The sequence below is a fragment of the Ranitomeya imitator genome, chromosome 3 (assembly GCF_032444005.1).
Source record: "Ranitomeya imitator isolate aRanImi1 chromosome 3, aRanImi1.pri, whole genome shotgun sequence".
NCBI classification, from domain to species: domain Eukaryota; kingdom Metazoa; phylum Chordata; class Amphibia; order Anura; family Dendrobatidae; genus Ranitomeya; species Ranitomeya imitator.
Window position 1 is genome coordinate 767,705,956 of NC_091284.1, and position 21,065 is coordinate 767,727,020.

Here is a 21,065-nt window from a genome sequence, read left to right on the forward strand (position 1 = left end):
GTCAGCCCCAGGGTTTCCCAATACGGCTATGTAGTATGCCTGAGATACATAAAGTTTCCGTCACACTGTTCCATGCCCATTTTCCTCTGTTCGGAAGGGTTGTCTGCGCTCTATATAGCACCCGACTCGAGCCTTAGTCTACAGACATTACAGAAATGTCCGTAGGGAGTTTTGTGTGACCTCATGCCGCCAGACTGTCTTTGCCCACGCCATACTTCAGTCCATTGCACATTGAACTAACCCTAGCAACTGTCACAAATGAACTCCTCCACTAACTGACTAAACCTGGAATTCATTGCCTTTTACTGGCTCCAACCCTTCCCACTATGGACTGTACCAATCCTGAATTGTCTCCTTTCTCTATCTGCCCCAGCAGTTGGTAGTTGGGCAAACTTCAACTTTCACCTATTTAACTTCAGTCATTACCCTCTAACAGTATGCACTGAACTTCCTACATCTAACGTACACCCAACCAAATCTTCCCCCTTTCTAACTTAATCCCCAAGTCCTATGCTATGCTTTATGTACTCTAAACTTAACCTTAGACTTTCCCTATACACTATACACGAATATCGTTATATATTAATCACAATACATTACGTTAACCGTATCACTTAGTGCCTATAGAACTCTATGGAATTCCCAAATCACATTACTCACAAACTACAATAAAACCATGTCATAACACACTTCCTTGCATAGGTTGTTATAAGGGGGAAGGCATAGGACATCTCATGTCACACGCTTACATTGGCACTCAAATGATGCAGCTTGGCAATTTTCTTTGCCGAAAGACCGCCATCGATGAGCTGGATAATGCCGCTTCTCTTTTCTTGAGAAATCGTTTTCATGGCTGCTCCTCAATTCAAACCAGTCACCTTTCACTTGGAAACCTAATATCCTAATAGCACACTGAGCTATTAGGGAATGTGAGTATTGGTTGTAATTTGCAGTATAGAGGAAGAAAAAGATTTTACTACCACATGGAGCACAACAATAACAATGTAGTGACACCTTATATCTTAGGTATAAGCCGAGTGTTTCAGCACATTTTGTTTGTGCTGAAAACGCCCTCCTTGGTTTATGCTGATGTGAGGGTCCCAAAGCATAGAGGGGTTGCAACAGCGACGGACAAGCGGGTCACAGGAGACAAGAGCCGGCTGCTGTGGCTAAAGCCTGTGCCTGCTGCTAAAGAGCAAATAATATTCACTGCGCTGGCGATGAATATTCATTTATCTGTAATAGCGCTCACAGTGTCAGCCGCAGCAGTTGGCTCTTTCAGGGGCTGGGCAGTCACGTGTGCCCGCTACTTAAGAGAAATGAATATTCACCTCTCTCCACTTCCATGGGCATGTCATTGTCATTCGCCGGCGAGTGCGCGCTAGAGCTGCATGGAGGGAGCATCACCGCAGGAGAGCGGCAAGGTAAGGAGAACGTTTTTTTTTAAATTTTCATTGAAAGTATCAGAGGGGCAGGATGGGAAACACTGGGGGAAGAATGGAGACACAGGGCAAGAATAGAAACACAGGGGGCAATAATGGACACAGGGGGCAAGAATGGAGACATGGGGCAAGGATGGATACACAGGGGGCAAGGATGGAGACACGGGGCAGGCAAGAATAGAAGCACAGGGGGCAGGAATGGAGACATGGGGGCAGGATGGAGACACAGGGGGCAGGATCATGGGGCATCATGGAGACAGATGGGGCAGGATCATGGGGCAGGATTGAGACACATGGTCCAGGACTATGGGGCAGGATGGAGACATATGGTGCAGGATGGATACAATTGAGACAGATGAGACAGGATCATGGGGCAAATGGGGCAGGATCATGGGACAGATGGAGCAGGATCACGGGGCAGATGGGGCAAGTAATTTGTTCTGCAAGCAGTGCTCTAAATAACTGTGTTATTTCCTACAGAAACGAGCCCTGGCTGGAAGAAGTCATGGCGGTCTGTGCTGGATGAAGATGAAAAGCAAAGATGAAGGACTTCACCTAGAGACGTCACTGGTGAGTCAGTGTGTTACCTGTACACTGACACTATAGACTGTATACTATATACAGTCATGGCCAAAAGTATTGACACCCCTGCAATTCTGTCATATAATACTCAGTTTCTTCCTGAAAATGATTGCAATCACAAATTCTTTGGCATTAATATCTTCATTTAATTTGTCTTAAATGAAAAAACACAAAAGAGAATGAAGCAAAAAACAAAACATTGATCATTTCACACAAAACTCCAAAAATGGGCCAGACAAAAGTATTGGCACCCTCAGCCTAATACTTGGTTGCACAACCTTTAGCCAAAATTACTGCGACCAACCGCTTCCGGTAACCATCAAAGAGTTTCTTACAATGCTCTGCTGGAATTTTGGACCATTCTTCTTTGGCAAACTGCTCCAGGTCCCTGATATTTGAAGGGTGCCTTCCCCAAACTGCCATTTTTAGAACTCTCCACAGGTGTTCTATGGGATTCAGGTCTGGACTCATTGCTGGCTACCTTAGAAGTCTCCAGTACTTTCTCTCAAACCATTTTCTAGTGCTTTTTGAAGTGTGTTTTAGGTCATTGTCCTGCTGGAAGACCCATGACCTCTGAGGGAGACCCATGACCTCTGAGGGAGACCCAGCTTTCTCACACTGGGCCCTACATTATGCTGTAAAATTTGTTGGTAGTCTTCAGACTTCATAATGTCATGCACACGGTCAAGCAGTCCAGTGCCAGAGGCAGCAAAGCAACCCCAAAACATCAGGGAACCTGCGCCATGTTTGACTGTAGGGACCATGTTCTTACTTCGAATGCCTCTTTTTTTCTCCTGTAAACTCCATGTTGATGCCTTTGCCCAAAAAGCTCTACTTTTGTCTCATCTGAGCAGAGAACATTCTTCCAAAACGTTTTAGGCTTTTTCAGGTAAGTTTTGGCAAACTCCAGCGTGGCTTATTTATGTCTCGGGGTAAGAAGTGGGGTCTTCCTGGGTCTCCTACCATACAGTCCCTTTTCATTCAGACGCCAACAGATAGTACGGGTTGACACTATTGTACCCTTGGACTGCAGGGCAGCTTGAACTTGTTTGGATGTTAGTCGAGGTTCTTTATCCAACATCCGCACAATCGTGCGTTGAAATCTCTTGTCAATTTTTCTTTTCCGTCCACATCTAGGGAGGTTAGCCACAGTGCCATGGGCTTTAAACTTCTTGATGACACTGTGCACGGTAGACACATGAACATTCAGGTCTTTGGAGATGGACTTGTACCCTTGAGATTGCTCATGCTTCCTCACAATTTGGTTGCTCAAGTCCTCAGACAGTTCTTTGGTCTTCTTTCTTTTCTCCATGCTCAATGTGGTACACACAAGAACACAGGACAGAGGTTGAGTCAACTTTAATCCATGTCAACTGGCTGCAAGTGTGATTTAGTTATTACCAACACCTTTTAGGTGCCACATGTAAGTTACAGGTGCTGTTAATTACACAAATTAGAGAAGCATCACATGATTTTTCGAACAGTGTCAATACTTTTGTCCACCCCCTTTTTTATGTTTGGTGTGGAAATATATCCAATTTGGCTTTAGGACAATTCTTTTTGTGTTTTTTTTTCATTTAAGACAAATTAAATGAAGACGATAATAACAAAGAATTTGTGTTTACAATCATTTTCAGGAAGAAATGGAGTATTATCTGCAGTGGCGTAACTACAAAGTTAGGGGCCCCGGTGCGAACTTCCAAATGGGGCCCCCCCCTGCAGCCCTGCCATACAACTCAATGTAACCCCCATAGAATAATGGCCACACATGATGCTCAATACTGTATAACGGCCACCACACATGATGCTCCATACTGTATAATGGCCACACATGATGCTGCATACTGTATAACGGCCACACATGATGCTCAATACTGTATAATGACCCCCCTCCTGTATGCATGGCTCATCTCCCTCCTATCCCATATACATAGCTCATATTACCCCTCCTGTATGCATGGCTCATATTCCCCCCTGCATGGCTCATATTCCCCCCTGCATGGCTCATATTCCCCCTGCATGGCTCATATCCCCCCCTGCATGGCTCATATTCCCCCCTGCATGGCTCATATTCCCCCCTGTATGCAGGCTTAGCTCTCCGCTCCTGCTCGGCGCGCCGGCTTATGTCCTCCTTCATCCCCCCCGTCCCCCCGTCCCCCCGTCCCTCGTCCCTCATACTCACCTGTCTTCCCACTGCACGGCCGTGCCGACATCCCTCGCGCTCTGTCCCGACTCCAGACGGCGGCGCCGGCGCAGCACCTTCTTCCTGCTTGAGCGGTCATGTGACACCGTTCATTAAGATCATGAATATGCGCATATTCATGATCTTAATGAGCGGTGTCACGTGACCGCTCAAGCAGGAACGAGCTGCAGTGCAGACGCCGAGACCATCGCTGGAGCAGGGTGAGTATTCAAGGCAGCAGCGGCGGCGGGGAAGGGGGGGGAGGCCCTGGAGCGGGGGGAGGCACTGCCAGTCCGAGCCTGCCTGCCGGGCCCGGGCCCCTGACCTGCCGGGCCCGGTCGCACTGGCGACCGCTGCGACCGCGGTAGTTACGCCACTGATTATCTGACAGAATTGCAGTGGTGTCAATAATTTTGGCCATGACTGTACAGTGGTCCTGTGCACAATGTCACCAGTGATCACTGTATTACCTTTACACTGACATTATATACAGAGCTCCTGTGTATAATGTCATTGATCACTGTATAACCTGTACAATATATACAGCGCTCATGTGTATAATGTCACTGTTGATCAGTGTATTACCTGTACACTGTACACTAAATACAGAGCTCCTGTGCATAATGTCACCGGTAATCACTGTATTTAATTTAGATTGTGAGCCCCATCAAGGACAGCGATGATATTGTGTGCAAACTGTAAAGCGCGGCAGAATATGTTGGCGCTATATAAAAATAAAGATTATTATTATTACACAGACAATGCATACGAAGTACAGATCTACTGTGTGTAATGGCACTTATGGTGATATTAATATTGTGCTTTTTTTTAAATTAATGATCAGTATTGTAATATTCAGTCACTGTGCCGTGGTGGTATGTTGTCCAGCCATGGTGTGGCAGTATTTGTTCCTTGTATGTGCTGTTATTTGGTCACTATGTGGTGGTAATATGTGGTCTGGTCATGGTGTGGTGGTATTTGTTCCTTGTATATGATATTATTCGGTCACTGTGGTGGTAATATGTGGTCTGGACATGGTGCAGTGGTATTTTTTCCTTGCATATGTTATTATAGCTCACTATGTGGTAGTAATATGGTGTCTGGTCATGGTGTATTTGTCCCTTGCATATGATATTATTGTGTATTTTAAAAAAATTGAAAAATAAATAAAAACATACCAAAATTGCATTGGATATTTTAACAAATGATTAATAGGATAGAGTAGAGTAGTGCTCAGCCAAAACAGTCTACCTTGTCGTGGTGGCGGCCTAAAAAAAATCTTTTTTGCAAAACAAAAGCAGCTGGCTATAGGTGTGATGTGGTGATGGGAACTGGTAATGTGTGATTGGTGAGAAGTGGAGTGTTTCCAAGAGAGAGTGGTGTGGATGTTGTCAGTTCGAGGGGGGGAGCCTGGGCGGAGTCTCAAAGGGGCCTCGAAAATTTTGCCAGTATGGGGCCCCAAAATTCCTAGTGGCAGCCCTGGCAATGAATACTCACTGCCCTCCATGCACATACACCATGTTCCAAATTATTATGCAAATTGGATTTGTGTCATAAAGATTTAATTGTTTTGTTTTTCAAATAAACTCGTGGATGGTATTGTGTCTCAGCGCTCAATTGATCACTGAAATCAATCTTAAACACATGTGATAATTAGTTATCCAGGTGATTCTAATTACAGGAAAACTACTTAAAAATGATGTTCCACATTATTAGGCAGGCCACAGGTTTCAAGCAATATGGGAAACATAAAGGATCTCTCTGCTGCTGAAAAGCGTTAAATGGAGCAATGCCTTGAGCAAGGTATGAAAACATTAGATATTTCACGAAAACTTAAGAGTGATCATCATACTGTGAAGAGATTTGTGACTGAAACACAGCACAGACAGAGTTCATGCAGATAAAGGCATAATGAGGAAGGTTTCTGCCAAACAAATTAATTGGATTAAGAAAGAAGCTGCCAAAATACCATTACAAAGTAGCAAACAGTTATTTGAAGCTGCTGGTGCCTCTGAAGTCCCTCGAACCTCAAGGTGTAGGGTAAAGCGCCATAGAATTAATGGTGCTATATACATAAATAATAATAATAAAAGGTTTTCTGTGGTGCATAAACCTACTATTTGGCCACCCCTAAACAGTGTTCACAAGCAGAAACGGTTGCAGTGGGCCCAGACATACATGAAGACTAATTTTCAAACAGTTTTGTTTACTGGTAGTGTCGAGCAACCCTGGATGGTCCAGATGGATGGAGTAGTGGATGTTTGGTGGATGGCCACCATGTCCCAAAAAGGCTGCGACGTCAGCAAGGCGGTGGAGGAGTCATGTTTTGGGCCAGAATCATTGGGAAACAGCTGGTAGGGCCCTTTAAGGTTCCTGAAGGTGTGAAAATGACCTCGGCAAAGTATATAGAGTTTCTGACTGACAACTTTCTTCCATGGTCTAAAAAGCAGAAACGTGCCTTCAGGAGCAAAATGATCTTCATGCATGACAATGCATCATCTCATGCTGCAAAGAATACCTCTGAGTCATTGGCTGCTATGGGCATAAAAGGAGATAAACTCATGGAGTGGCCACCATCTTCCCCCGACCTCTACCCTATAGAGAACCTTTGGAGTATCATCAAGCAAAAGATCTATGAGGGTGGGAGGCAGTTCATATCAAAACAGCGGCTCTGGGAGGCTATTCTGACTTCATGCAAAGAAATACAAGCAGAAACTCTCCAAAAACTCACAAGTTCAATGGATACAAGAATTGTGAAGGTGATATCAAAGAAGGGTCCTATGTTAACATGTAACTTGGCCTGTTAGGAGGTTTTGGAGTTAAATAGCTTTTTGCTCAGTGAATGTGACCTCCTAATGCTGCAAATTCCACAAATGAGCATTTTCAGTTCTTTAAAACATATCAAATGTTTAGAAATTCTACTGTGCCTAATAATTTGGAACAGTGCATTTTGAGTTTTTAATCATTTTGGAGATTATACTGTTATCATTGGGAGGTTTCTTCAATAAAATTCGATGCATAATCTAACGGGTGATGACTGACTGTCATTTGAACCGACCATTTGCGCAGCGCTCCTTCCCTCATCATTGCAGTCAGCTGTATCGGCTAAATCCCGGTACAGCTGACCCTGCGATGGCAGGCGGGGGGCCTACTGCTGGCACCGGGCCCCCCGCCTGCTCAGGGGCCCCATAGCGGGCGGCAGAGCAGGGAGATCTATTCTCCCTGCTTTGCCGCAGAAGGTAACTGTATCGGCGTGCGCAGTTACAGTAGCGTAGCTCCGGGTGGGCCCCCTCTGAGCACCGGGCCCGGGGCGCCCGCACCCTCTGCCCCCCGGGTAGCTACGCTACTGCGTTTGACCCAAGTCATTCAGTTTAAGGGCAATCGTACCAAATACTAATGAAATGTATGTAAACTTTTGACTGTGCCATAATAAAAATGCCTTAAAATATTTTCTCTCTCTCATTATTCTGGCATTTGGCAAATATTAATAATGATATGGTAATCCTAATTGACCTAAAATGGGAAACGTTTATTCTGATTTCATGTCAGATATTGAAAAAAACATGCAGATGTGTTTTTTTATATAGTGGATGGAAACTTCTGGTTTTAACTGCACATTAAAAAGTCTATGTTCGGGGTTCAGTACTAGACACTAGGTGTTTGATATGGACCGTAAACCTTACCATTCTGGTTCGCTCATCCCTATTCAGCACACATAAGGCTGCTGCTCTTCCAGCTCTCAGATGACATTTGATGTTCTGCATAGTCTTTTGCTGACACCTAGAGGTCAGTAGTGCAAACTGCAACTTTAACAACATATTGTTTGAGTCATTTTTCAGTTTTTTTCTTTTGCTTTTTCCCTCACCTCCTATCAAAAGCCATAATTTTTTTATGTTAACATAGAGGCAGAAGAAAAAAAACAAAAAAAAAGGGTGAAAACCTCTCAACCTATTTTTTCATATTTTAATTATTTAAACAAAATTTGGATCGTTGTAAAAAAAAGTTTGTTTTTTTGGACATTTTATTTCTATTGCTCTCTCAATGGAGCTACAGGGGTGCAGAGGTAAGAAGAGGCTGCTCACACTGCTGTCTATTCTGTCTATCTGATCTAATACTGGAGATAGCACAGTGCTGAGGTAAGAAGAGGCTGCTCACACTGCTGTCCATCTTGTCCATCTGACCTAATACTGGAGATACCAAGGGTGCTGAAGTAAGAAGAGGCTGCTCAGACTGCTGTCCATCCTGTCTATCTGAGCTAATACTGGAGATACCAGGGGTGCTGGGGTAAGAAGATGCTGCTCACACTGCTGTCCACCTTGTATATCTGACCTAATACTGGAGATACCAGGGGTGCTGAGGTAAGAAGAGGCTGCTCACACTGCTGTTCACCCTGTCTATCTGATCTAATACTGGAGATACCAGAAGTGCTGAGATAAGAAGAGGCTGCTCACACTGCTGTCCATCTTGTCCATCTGACCTAATACTGGAGATACCAAGGGTGCTGAAGTAAGAAGAGGCTGCTCACACTGCTGTCCACCTTGTATATCTGACCTAATACTGGAGATACCAGGGGTGCTGAGGTAAGAAGAGGCTGCTCACACTGCTGTTCACCCTGTCTATCTGATCTAATACTGGAGATACCAGAAGTGCTGAGATAAGAAGAGGCTGCTCACACTGCTGTTCACCCTGTCTATCTGATCTAATACTGGAGATACCAGGGGTGCTGAGGTAAGAAGAGGTTGCTCACACTGTTGTCCATCCTGTCTATCTGATCTAATACTGGAGATACCAGGGGTGCTGAGGTAAGAAGAGGCTGCTCACACTGTTGTCCATCCTGTCTATCTGACCTAATACTGGAGATACCAGGGGTGCTGAAGTAAGAAGAGACTTCTCACACTGCTGTCCATCCTGTCTATCTGACCTAATACTGGAGATACCAGGGGTGCTGAGATAAGGAGAGACTGCTCACACTGCTGTCCAGTCCACCATGTCTATCTGATCTAACACTGGAGATACCAGGGGTGCTGAGGTAAGAAGAGGCTGCTCATGCCGCAGTCCACCCTGTCTTATCTAATACTGGACATACAGGGGGCAGAGGTAAGAAGATGTTGCTCACAGTGATGTCCATCCTGTCAATCTGACCTAATATTGGAAATACTAGGGGTTCTGAGATAATAAGAAGCTGCTCACACTACTGTCCATCCTGTCTATCTGTCCTAATACTGGAGATACCAGTGGTGCTGAGGTAAGAAGAGGCTGCTCACCCTGCTGTCTACCCTGTCTATCTAATTTAGTACTTTTTGCTTGAGAAAGGTCCACACTTGGGACCGAAACGTTGCACATGGGCCAATAAACTGCACGTGAAATTTCAGCTATTGGTGTGCTGCCTTCATTTTTGGATCTATTGTATAGGTTTGGTACATGCCTGGAAGGCTTTCGCGCCCTATTGTAATTTTGTGCTGCTTTTTGTTTTTTATTTTCAATTTAGTACTAGAGAAACCAGGAGTGCTCACCTAAGAGGCGGCTGATCACATTGCTGTTCAATGAGAGATATGAGGGGGAAAATGAAAGGCGTGATGGGAAAAATGAGAGAAGTGAGGTGCTGCTGCAGTATGAGGCTGTTTATAGAGACGAGTGAGGCGCTGCAGGTAGAGGCTTTGTATAAGGCCCCATTCACATGTTCAGTATTTGGTCAGCAGTTTACCTCAACCACGTGTGGGAGAAAAATCCTGAAGTGGTGACGTGTTTCTAATATACTTTTCCTCTGATTGTTTTACTCCAAGTTTTACCTTACAAATAATGAGGTAAAAATACTGACCAAATAACATGTGAACAAAGTCTAAAAGAGAAACATGTGGTGCTGCATAAGAACTAGGCTGTGTATATGATATGCTTTATTGCAATTAGTGCAATTTCTCTCAGGATCAAGTATTTTGAACTGTTTATGGAAGAGGAGTGTGAGGTGCTGCCGGAGGAGGTGACTAGCAGGGTATGTGTCCACGTTCAGGATTGCATCAGGATTTGGTCAGGATTTTATTAAAAAACTGATGGGTACCTGACCTCCCTGTCCAAATGTGAACACTTACCGAAGGCTAATGTCTGCATGCTTGGGTGAATATGGACGCCTCTCTCAGCAAAGCCTACATATGGGTTAGCCGGAACCAAGTGTGAATAGATGTAATTAAAAACCAGATGGTGAGGGGAGGAGTGCGCAGTCAATAAGCTAACAGAACTGACAGAAAAAAGACTGGCACATCCAAACGAGTGTGAATAGGTGCACACCAGGAGCAGCTACCTCCATATACAATATACAAAAAAAGGTTGCACTCTATCGTGCCAAAACACGTCAAATATGAAATACATGAAATATGTGTTCACATTTGGACAGGGAGGTCAGTTACCCATCAGTTTTTTAATGAGACCACCTTGATGATGGTTGATGGGCTCACACTATTTGGCCAAATTCTGTGCTAAGCGTCTCAAAAAATTTTTTCCTAATGTTCAAAAACCAATTTTGCTATTTATATTTCATATATTTCATATTTGACGTGTTTTGGCACGATAGAGTGCAACCTTTTTTTGTATATTGGTCAGGATTTTATGCAGGTAAAATCCTGACCAAATCTGCACCTGAGGTCACTGGCAGGTCACCTGCGTTGTCCTTGCGTTTTTTTCTGCAATGTAAGGACATGCTGTGTTCTTAAAAGACGCGCCGCATGTGCGTTTTCGTGGGTATGCCGCATGCATCTTTTAAGAACACAGCATTTCCTTACATTGCAGAAAAAAACGCAAGGACAACGCAGGTGACCTGCCAGTGACTTTTTGAGAAAGCAGCAAATTTCAAAGCGAAACGCGCGTCGGGGGCTTTTATTTAGTCCTGGTTCCAGCTCGGTGTGTTTTATTGCCCTGCATTCCAGTGGTAAGTCCTGCGCAAACCATGTATGGAGACATTTAACTTATTATTACGGCGGTGACTTGCCGCTTTGCCACTGCCAGCATTCTGACTATGTCAGACTGGTTACATCATTAGGGGCATATCACACACCGGTGGATACTTGTTTCCTCTTATATCATCCTTGTGCACTTTATTGGTATTTATATGTAACATAGTAACATAGTAACATAGTTAGTAAGGCCGAAAAAAGACATTTGTCCATCCAGTTCAGCCTATATTCCATCATAATAAATCCCCAGATCTACGTCCTTCTACAGAACCTAATAATTGTATGATACAATATTGTTCTGCTCCAGGAAGACATCCAGGCCTCTCTTGAACCCCTCGACTGAGTTCGCCATCACCACCTCCTCAGGCAAGCAATTCCAGATTCTCACTGCCCTAACAGTAAAGAATCCTCTTCTATGTTTGTGGAAAAACCTTCTCTCCTCCAGACGCAAAGAATGCCCCCTTGTGCCCGTCACCTTCCTTGGTATAAACAGATCCTCAGCGAGATATTTGTATTGTCTCCTTATATACTTATACATGGTTATTAGATCGCCCCTCAGTCGTCTTTTTTCTAGACTAAATAATCCTAATTTCGCTAATCTATCTGGGTATTGTAGTTCTCCCATCCCCTTTATTAATTTTGTTGCCCTCCTTTGTACTCTCTCTAGTTCCATTATATCCTTCCTGAGCACCGGTGCCCAAAACTGGACACAGTACTCCATGTGCGGTCTAACTAGGGATTTGTACAGAGGCAGTATAATGCTCTCATCATGTGTATCCAGACCTCTTTTAATGCACCCCATGATCCTGTTTGCCTTGGCAGCTGCTGCCTGGCACTGGCTGCTCCAGGTAAGTTTATCATTAACTAGGATCCCCAAGTCCTTCTCCCTGTCAGATTTACCCAGTGGTTTCCCGTTCAGTGTGTAATGGTGATATTGATTCCCTCTTCCCATGTGTATAACCTTACATTTATCATTGTTAAACCTCATCTGCCACCTTTCAGCCCAAGTTTCCAACTTATCCAGATCCATCTGTAGCAGAATACTATCTTCTCTTGTATTAACTGCTTTACATAGTTTTGTATCATCTGCAAATATCGATATTTTACTGTGTAAACCTTCTACCAGATCATTAATGAATATGTTGAAGAGAACAGGTCCCAATACCGACCCCTGCGGTACCCCACTGGTCACAGCGACCCAGTTAGAGACTATACCATTTATAACCACCCTCTGCTTTCTATCACTAAGCCAGTTACTAACCCATTTACACACATTTTCCCCCAGACCAAGCATTCTCATTTTGTGTACCAACCTCTTGTGCGGCACGGTATCAAACGCTTTGGAAAAATCGAGATATACCACGTCCAATGACTCACCGTGGTCCAGCCTATAGCTTACCTCTTCATAAAAACTGATTAGATTGGTTTGACAGGAGCGATTTCTCATAAACCCATGCTGATATGGAGTTAAACAGTTATTCTCATTGAGATAATCCAGAATAACATCCCTCAGAAACCCTTCAAATATTTTACCAACAATAGAGGTTAGACTTACTGGCCTATAATTTCCAGGTTCACTTTTAGAGCCCTTTTTGAATATTGGCACCACATTTGCTATGCGCCAGTCCTGCGGAACAGACCCTGTCGCTATAGAGTCCCTAAAAATAAGAAATAATGGTTTATCTATTACATTACTTAGTTCTCTTAGTACTCGTGGGTGTATGCCATCCGGACCCGGAGATTTATCTATTTTAATCTTATTTAGCCGGTTTCGCACCTCTTCTTGGGTTAGATTGGTGACCCTTAATATAGGGTTTTCATTGTTTCTTGGGATTTCACCTAGCATTTCATTTTCCACCGTGAATACCGTGGAGAAGAAGGTGTTTAATATGTTAGCTTTTTCCTCGTCATCTACAACCATTCTTTCCTCACTATTTTTTAAGGGGCCTACATTTTCAGTTTTTATTCTTTTACTATTGATATAGTTGAAGAACAGTTTGGGATTAGTTTTACTCTCCTTAGCAATGTGCTTCTCTGTTTCCTTTTTGGCAGCTTTAATTAGTTTTTTAGATAAAGTATTTTTCTCCCTATAGTTTTTTAGAGCTTCAATGGTGCCATCCTGCTTTAGTAGTGCAAATGCTTTCTTTTTACTGTTAATTGCCTGTCTTACTTCTTTGTTTAGCCACATTGGTTTTTTTCTATTTCTAGTCCTTTTATTCCCACAAGGTATAAACCGCTTACAGTGCCTATTTAGGATGTTCTTAAACATTTCCCATTTATTATCTGTATTCTCATTTCTGAGGATATTGTCCCAGTCTACCAGATTAAGGGCATCTCTAAGCTGTTCAAACTTTGCCTTCCTAAAGTTCAATGTTTTTGTGACTCCCTGACAAGTCCCCCTAGTGAAAGACAGGTGAAACTGCACAATATTGTGGTCGCTATTTCCTAAATGCCCAACCACCTGCAGATTTGTTATTCTGTCAGGTGGTGTAATGTTATTCCTTGTTACTATGTATGACTCTTTATTGATACCGCAATAAATAGTATATACCCGTTATACTCCTTTTTCTCCTTGTTGTTCAGCTCTAGTATGGAGTGGGTTGCCTTGTTTCCAGGCTTTGGGCTCTTTTTCACTATTTAGTGTTAACAGCCCAGTTTTTCCCTTTATCTAATATGTGGTCTGGTTTCGTTGTAGTTATGCGTCTTTTAATGCATAGTGGAGACGGGATTTCATGAAATCCCCTCCACTATGCTGTAACATCTGGACGCTGCGTTTTTGACGCTGCGGCTCTATGCAGCGTCAAAAACGCAGCGTTTCCTGAATGTGGAAACATACCCTAAAGGAGAAAAGCTGAGCTTTATGTGCAATATAATCATTATAATTTGTTATAATTAACCACAGTTAGTTACTCCTTTTTTCAGCGTCACTCCAGTCCCGTCCCTTCTTATGACCACAGCTTCTCACTGTCTGGAAGTCAGAAGTTACAATCAGAGCCAGGAAGAGGGTAGGCAGGGTAGGCGGCTGCCTAGAGCACCACCTCATATCAGAAACAGAGGGACGCAATTTTCCCTCACAAACTATTTTTTTTTGCCATGCACCACTCTTTGCTGTCTGCGCACAGCCCGATGCATGGAATTCGCAGCGGCACTGCTCCAGATACAGGCAAAGAATAAAGCACAGTGTCATGCAGGGAGACATGAAAGCTTTCCCATCAGACTTGTGAGAGCGCTCACTGGCTGCTGCCTCTGTCTTCCTGCACGGCGCGCCAATGGTGAGTGTTTACTAGGGGACAGGAGAGTGAAGGATGCACAGCAGGACTTACATCATGCTGGGTGCATCCTTCACCCGCCTCTTGTTCATCTGTGAGGGAACCTCAGCATCTTCGAGTGAGATAGCAGAGATCGGGGGAGGAGAGGGTGCACCGCGAGGGCAGGACCCCAATGTTACCAGTCCTGTCTTCTTACACTGAGATTTCTGCAGTTTTTTGTCAGCTGCTGTGTTATCTTTGCACTGGGAGAGGGAACATCATGTAGGATGTACCAAGTAAGGAGGCTGTGTGTCCTATATCAAGGGTTCGAAATGTTTTTCTGCCAAGGGCCATTTGGAAATTTATACCATCATTCGGGGGCCATACAGATTTCGCACTAATTCCACCCACACAGTACGTCCTGACACTGGCACTGGTATCAGAATGTATCTTTCATTGCATGCGCGTCAGCGTTTAGTTGTGATCATTGCATGCACGTGCTCTCAGACCAACAGGAAACTAATGGGCTGGCAATAGTCAAAATACTTCTGCTGGCTCAAGCACTGCGGTCCCTGGTAATCTGCCCGGGGGCCAGATAAAAGGTCATTGAGGACCGTAAATGGCCCACTGGCGTGAGATTCCCCACCTGTGCCCTATATTTACATCATAGAGAGTGTATGAGTCCATATGTAAAGTACCCAAATAAGGTAGTCATGGGCAAGTTGCTGACAGTTGGCAGTCTTTACAAACAGGCATATAGGATAAGATCCAATGTGTTGTCGTCTTTCCCACAGGTACCGGACACAACTTCAGCCCTGGTTCTCAGTATAGGTAAAGTGTCCCTCTTGCTATCTTAACTAGCACTAGGGAATCTTCTCCACCCGGATTGCAACACCTCCCACCTCATAGAGTCTGAGTCCATCTTTCCAAAAGTGGTTGTCCAAGTTTGTGATGAGTCTGCAGTCATTCTATGTGACTGCAGACTTCTGAATTCTCAGAGCGCACAATGCAATCTGTCAGGATTCTCCGGTGCCAGCTATTTGCATACATGCGGTCATGTGCCGACTAGACATGCGTGACCTCACTCAATGAAAATTAATTGAACACATCTAGTCGGAATGTGGCCAGAAGTATATAAATTGTATACCTGTGCTGACATGACCATCTACCTTTGTTACCACAAGGGAGAGTCCTAAAAGTATGCAATGCATGTTCCGTGAGAATTGAGAAGCCTGCAGTCACCTAGTGTGCAAATCACATATGTGCTTGGAGGGGGAAAGGGGCGCCAAACTGATTTTTTTGCCCCGGGTATAGTGTGTTTATGTTTGAATGTGTAAATGTGTCTATAAATGTAAAGCGCAGGAGAACCACCCTGGCCCATACTGAAACTCGTCCAGACATGTCAACAAATTGCAGACATGACTGGCATCGTGTGCTTATCTACATGGTGGACGGGTGCAGGAACTGTAGAATGTAAGCCCGCAAGGGCAGGGTCCTCGCCCCTCTGTATCAGTCCGTCATTGTTAGTTTGTTTACTGTATGTGATATTTGTAACTTGTATGTAACCCCTTCTCATGTACAGCACCAAGGAATCAATGGTGCTATATAAATAAATAATAATAATAATAATTATTGACATGCACAACTCTGGTCCCTTACTAACACCAAAATAGTGCATGCTGTGATCCATGTGGACCATAGTGCACAGGACACTGGTTATTACTGGATCTGTGCGCTGGCTGCTGAGCACACCGACACCGCACTAATCAAAAATACGTCTGAATGATGCCTTTGACTCAGTGGCCTCTGTTTAGTACACACACCAGGATACAGACACACATTAATCAGTTACCGCCTTTGGGTGCCTTACAGTGGCTCACCTCACCCATTGTAAGAAAAAAAAAGTAAATGTTTCATGCAGAACTTTTACAGGATCCTGTTGTGTGCACAGTGCAATCTGCTAGGCTTTTCTAAACTTTTATTTGTGGTATATACAATCAGATATCAGGCACAGAGGACACATTTAGGGCTCACACTGACTGCCATACTTTTGGTCAGTTTGCATTCCCTGTGCTCAAAGGCCGGTACACTGATCCAATAGTGACCTGTGCTTCCCAATGGCTGGTCCATGTGAAAAACTTTCCAGCATTCCCTGATGAGTCCAGACTAGAGCACATCAGTAACAGGCAGCTCCTGATTCTGGGTGGAAAATCCACCGTGTATTATAATACCAGCATTAGGGATGAGATTTTTCTAAAAATCTAACCTACATGTTGTGGAGAATATCTGTAGCGAAAAAATGACCAATCTAGTGTATTGTCATCTGCAACATGTTAATTTCTGCTCTGTACTTGCACCATGGATTTCACTGATTGAAGGGCAGCACATACAGTGGGGAAAAAAAGTATTTAGTCAGCCACCAATTGTGCAAGTTCTCCCACATAAAAAAGAGGAGAGAGGCCTGTAATTAACATCACAGGTAGACCACAACTATGAGAGTCAAAATGAGAAAACAAATCCAGAAAATCACCTCGTCTGATTTGGCAAGATTTATTTTGCAAATTATGGTGGAAAATAAGTATTTGGTCACCTAAAAACATGCAAGATTTCTGGCTCTCACAGATCTGTAACTTTAAGAGGCTCCTCTGTCCTCCACTCATTACCTGTAGTAATGGCACCTGTTTGAACTTATCAGTGTAGACATCTCATCTCAATATTTTGTTATATATCCTTTGTATATATACAGTATCCATAGATATTTCCATAGATATATATATTAAAAAAAGAGAATTAGAGCAGCACAAAGAAAAAGTCCGGGCGCAGAGCCCCCCAGGCAAATACCAAACCTCAATTATAAAAAAGAAAAATTGGAGGCAGCACACCGTTTGTAGTGAAAAAGAGATTATTTAATCAGCCCAGAAAGCGACGTTTCGGTCCTAACAGGAACCTTTCTCAAGCAGTGAAAAATGTGAAAGTGCCAGGTATATAAAGAGTATACATGATTATAATCATTGACATTAATCATCATTGTAAGAGCATGCATTTACATTATAATTGACATGCATAAAGTGCAGGCAGTGATACAGGAATTATTCATCACATAAAGTGCAGTGCATAGATATAGATAAAGAAGGCATTGAAAAATATGCATTTAGACAACAATTGGTAATGATAAAACAGGTGTATAGCCTTGTTAATCACATCCATGACTCGTTCCACTCTCTTGGGTAAAGGCAAAAAAATTTAAGTAAACAGCGTGTTACAAAGGAACGAAACCTCAGTGCTACTAAGTCACAGCGCTTTTTAAAGAAAAAATATATACACATATAAACAAAAAAATAAATGTACAGCGGTGTTATAGCATGATTATAATTCAGTTTTCATCTTGTGTTAATATAAAACACCATAGTCATAAATCTATCATTTTCAAGCATGTTACAAAGGAACGAAGGAAAAACAAAATCCAGCTCACCATACCGACATTCCCAGGAGCTCGGAGCACGGAACCGCTGTGTCAGGGCGTGGACGAACAGGAAAGAGAAGGAGATCCAGCTCAACGAAATAGTGAAAAATCCATAATTTATTTCACTTAAAATATAGTGAAAGGACAAAACATCAGCATACAGAAAAAATTATAAAAACAAGGTCAACGCGTTTCCGGTGACTAAGCACCCTTAATCATGATTAAGGGTGCTTAGTCACCGGAAACGCGTTGACCTTGTTTTTATAATTTTTTCTGTATGCTGATGTTTTGTCCTTTCACTATATTTTAAGTGAAATAAATTATGGATTTTTCACTATTTCGTTGAGCTGGATCTCCTTCTCTTTCCTACAAAGGAACGAAACCTCAGCGCTTCAATATATTCATATAATGACTGATAAGCTACAAAATCTTTGTTTATAAACAGAAAAACTAAATGTACAGCACATAGTTTTAATATAGTAGCACTTTGATATAGTGACACAAATATTGTTCAATAAGTATAATGCTAATAAGATCAAATCGCACCGTACATATAAGACTCATTTTCAAGCATGTTTCAAAGAGGATTCCTATTAAAATTTGATATTAGAAGGGCTGGGAAAAATCCATAAGGGTGAGAACACCCCCCATTAGCTGGGGCTGGCAACTCACCAAACAAAGAATGGGGGAGACACAAGCCTCGCTAAAGAAATGTGTCTCAACCCCAAATTCTCAAATGGATAATATAAAGCCACATCTTAAATCTTTTCAATGGAGGGAATTATCCCCAAATCACAGGAGGTCCCTTGTGCCAAGAGTAAATATATCTACAGGTTATTGTTCGATCTCAATCCATATCCATACATACGGTATATCCAAATCCATGATAGCACGTCATATGTGATCGGCCGTGCTCACTATCGTAGCTGACATCCGCTACTATATGCCAGGAGCTGTCACGGACCGCCCCCGGCACATTAACCCCCGGAACACCGCAATCAAACATGATCGCGGTGTTCCGGCGGTATAGGGAAGCATCGCGCAGGGAGGGGGCTCCCTGCGTGCTTCCCTGAGATCCTTGGAGCAACACGATGTGCTTGCGTTGCTCCGAGGGTCTCCTACCTACTTCTCTCTGCAGGCCCCGGATCCAAAATGGCCGCAGGGCTACCTCCGTGTCCTGCAGGGAGGTGGCTTACCAGCGCCTGCTCAGAGCAAGCGCTGGTAAGCCTGCAACCCTGCCTGTCAGATCGCTGATCTGACACAGTGCTGTACAAAGTGTCAGATCAGCGATCTGACCCTATAACATGATGCCCCCCCAGGGCAATGTTATAGTGTAAAAAAAATAAATATTCAGATGTTTAAAAAAAAAAAAAAGATTCCTAAATAAAGAAAAAAAAAAAATATATATTGTTCCCACAAATACATTTCTGTACCTAAATTAAAAAAAAGAAAACAATAAAAGTACACATATTTAGTATCGCCGCGTCTGTAACGACCCGACCTATAAAACTGTCCCAATAGTTAACCCCTTCAGTGAACACGGTAAAAAAAAAAAAAAGGCAAAAAAAACGCCTTATTATCATACTGCCCCCAAAAAAGTGGAATAACACGCGATCATAAACACGGATATAAATAACCATGATACCGCTGAAAACGTCATCTTGTCCCGCAGAAAAAAGAAAAAAGTTATAGCCCTCAGAATAAAGCGATTCAAAAATAATTATTTTTTTATATAAAATAGTTTTTATCGTATAAAAGCGCCAAAGCATAAAAAAAATATATAAGTTAGGTATCGCTGTAATCATACTGACCCGAAGAATAAAACTGCTTCATCCATTTTACCAAATGCGGAAAGGTATAAACGTCCCCCCCCCCCTAAAAGAAATTCTTCAATAGCTGGTTTTTGGTCATTCTGCCTCATAAAAATCGGAATAAAAGGCGATCAAAAAATGTCACATGCCCAAAAATGGTACCAATAAAAATATCAACTCGTCCCGCAAAAAACAAGACCTCACATAACTCTGTCGACCAAAGTATGGAAAAATTATAGCTCTCAAAATGTGGAGACGCAAAAACTATTTTTTGCAATAAAAAGTGTCTTTTAGTGTGTGACAGCTGCCAAACATAAAAATCCGCTAAAAAACCCGCTATAATAGTAAATCAAACCCCCCTTCATCACCCCCTTAGTTATGGAAAAATTATAAAATTTAAAAAAAGTATATATTTCCATTTTCCCATTAGGGATAGGGTTGGGACTAGGATTAGGACTAGGGTTAGGGCTAGGGTTAGGGTTGGGGCTAGGATTAGCATTAGGGTTAGGGCTACAGTTAGGTTTGGGGCTAAAGTTAGGGTTGGGGCTAAAGTTAGGGTTTGGATTACATTTACGGTTGGGATTAGGGTTAGGGGTTTGTCAGGGTTAGGGTTATGGTTGGGATTAGTGTTAGGGGTGTGTTGGATTTAGGGAGGTGGTTGGGGTTAGGGGTGTGTTGGAGTTAGGGGTGTGGTTGGGATTAGGGGTGTGGTTGGGATTAGGGTTAGGGGCATGTTCAGGTTAGGGGTGTGGTTATGGTTATGGGTAGAATTGGGATTAGAGTTAGGGGTGTGTTTGGGTTAGGGTTTCAGTTAGAATTGAGGGCTTCCACTGTTTAGGCACATCAAGAGCTCTCCAAACGCGACATGGCATCCGATCTCAATTCCAGCCAATTCTGTGTTGAAAAAGTAAAACAGTGCTCCTTCCCTTCCGAGCTCTCCCGTGCGCCCAAATAGGGGTTTACTCCAACATATGGGGTATCAGCGTACTCAGCACAAATTGGACAACAACTTGTGGGGTCCAATTTCTTTTGTTACCCTTGGGAAAATAAAAATTGGGGGGTTAAAAAACCCTTTTTGTGGGAAAAAATGATTTTTATTTTCACGGCTCTGCGTTAATAAACTGTAGTGAAACACTTAGGTGTTCAAAGTTCTCACAACAAATCTAGATAAGTTTCTTGGGGGGTCTAGTTTCCAATATGGGGTCACTTGTGGGGGGTTTCTACTGCTTAGGTACATCAGGGGCTTTGCAAATGCAATGTTACGCCTGCAGACCAATCCATCTAAGTCTGCATTCCAAACAGCGCTCCTTCCCTTCCGAGCTCTGCCATGCGCCCAAACGGTGGTTCCCCCCCACATATGGGGTATCAGCGTACTCAGAACAAATTGGAGAAC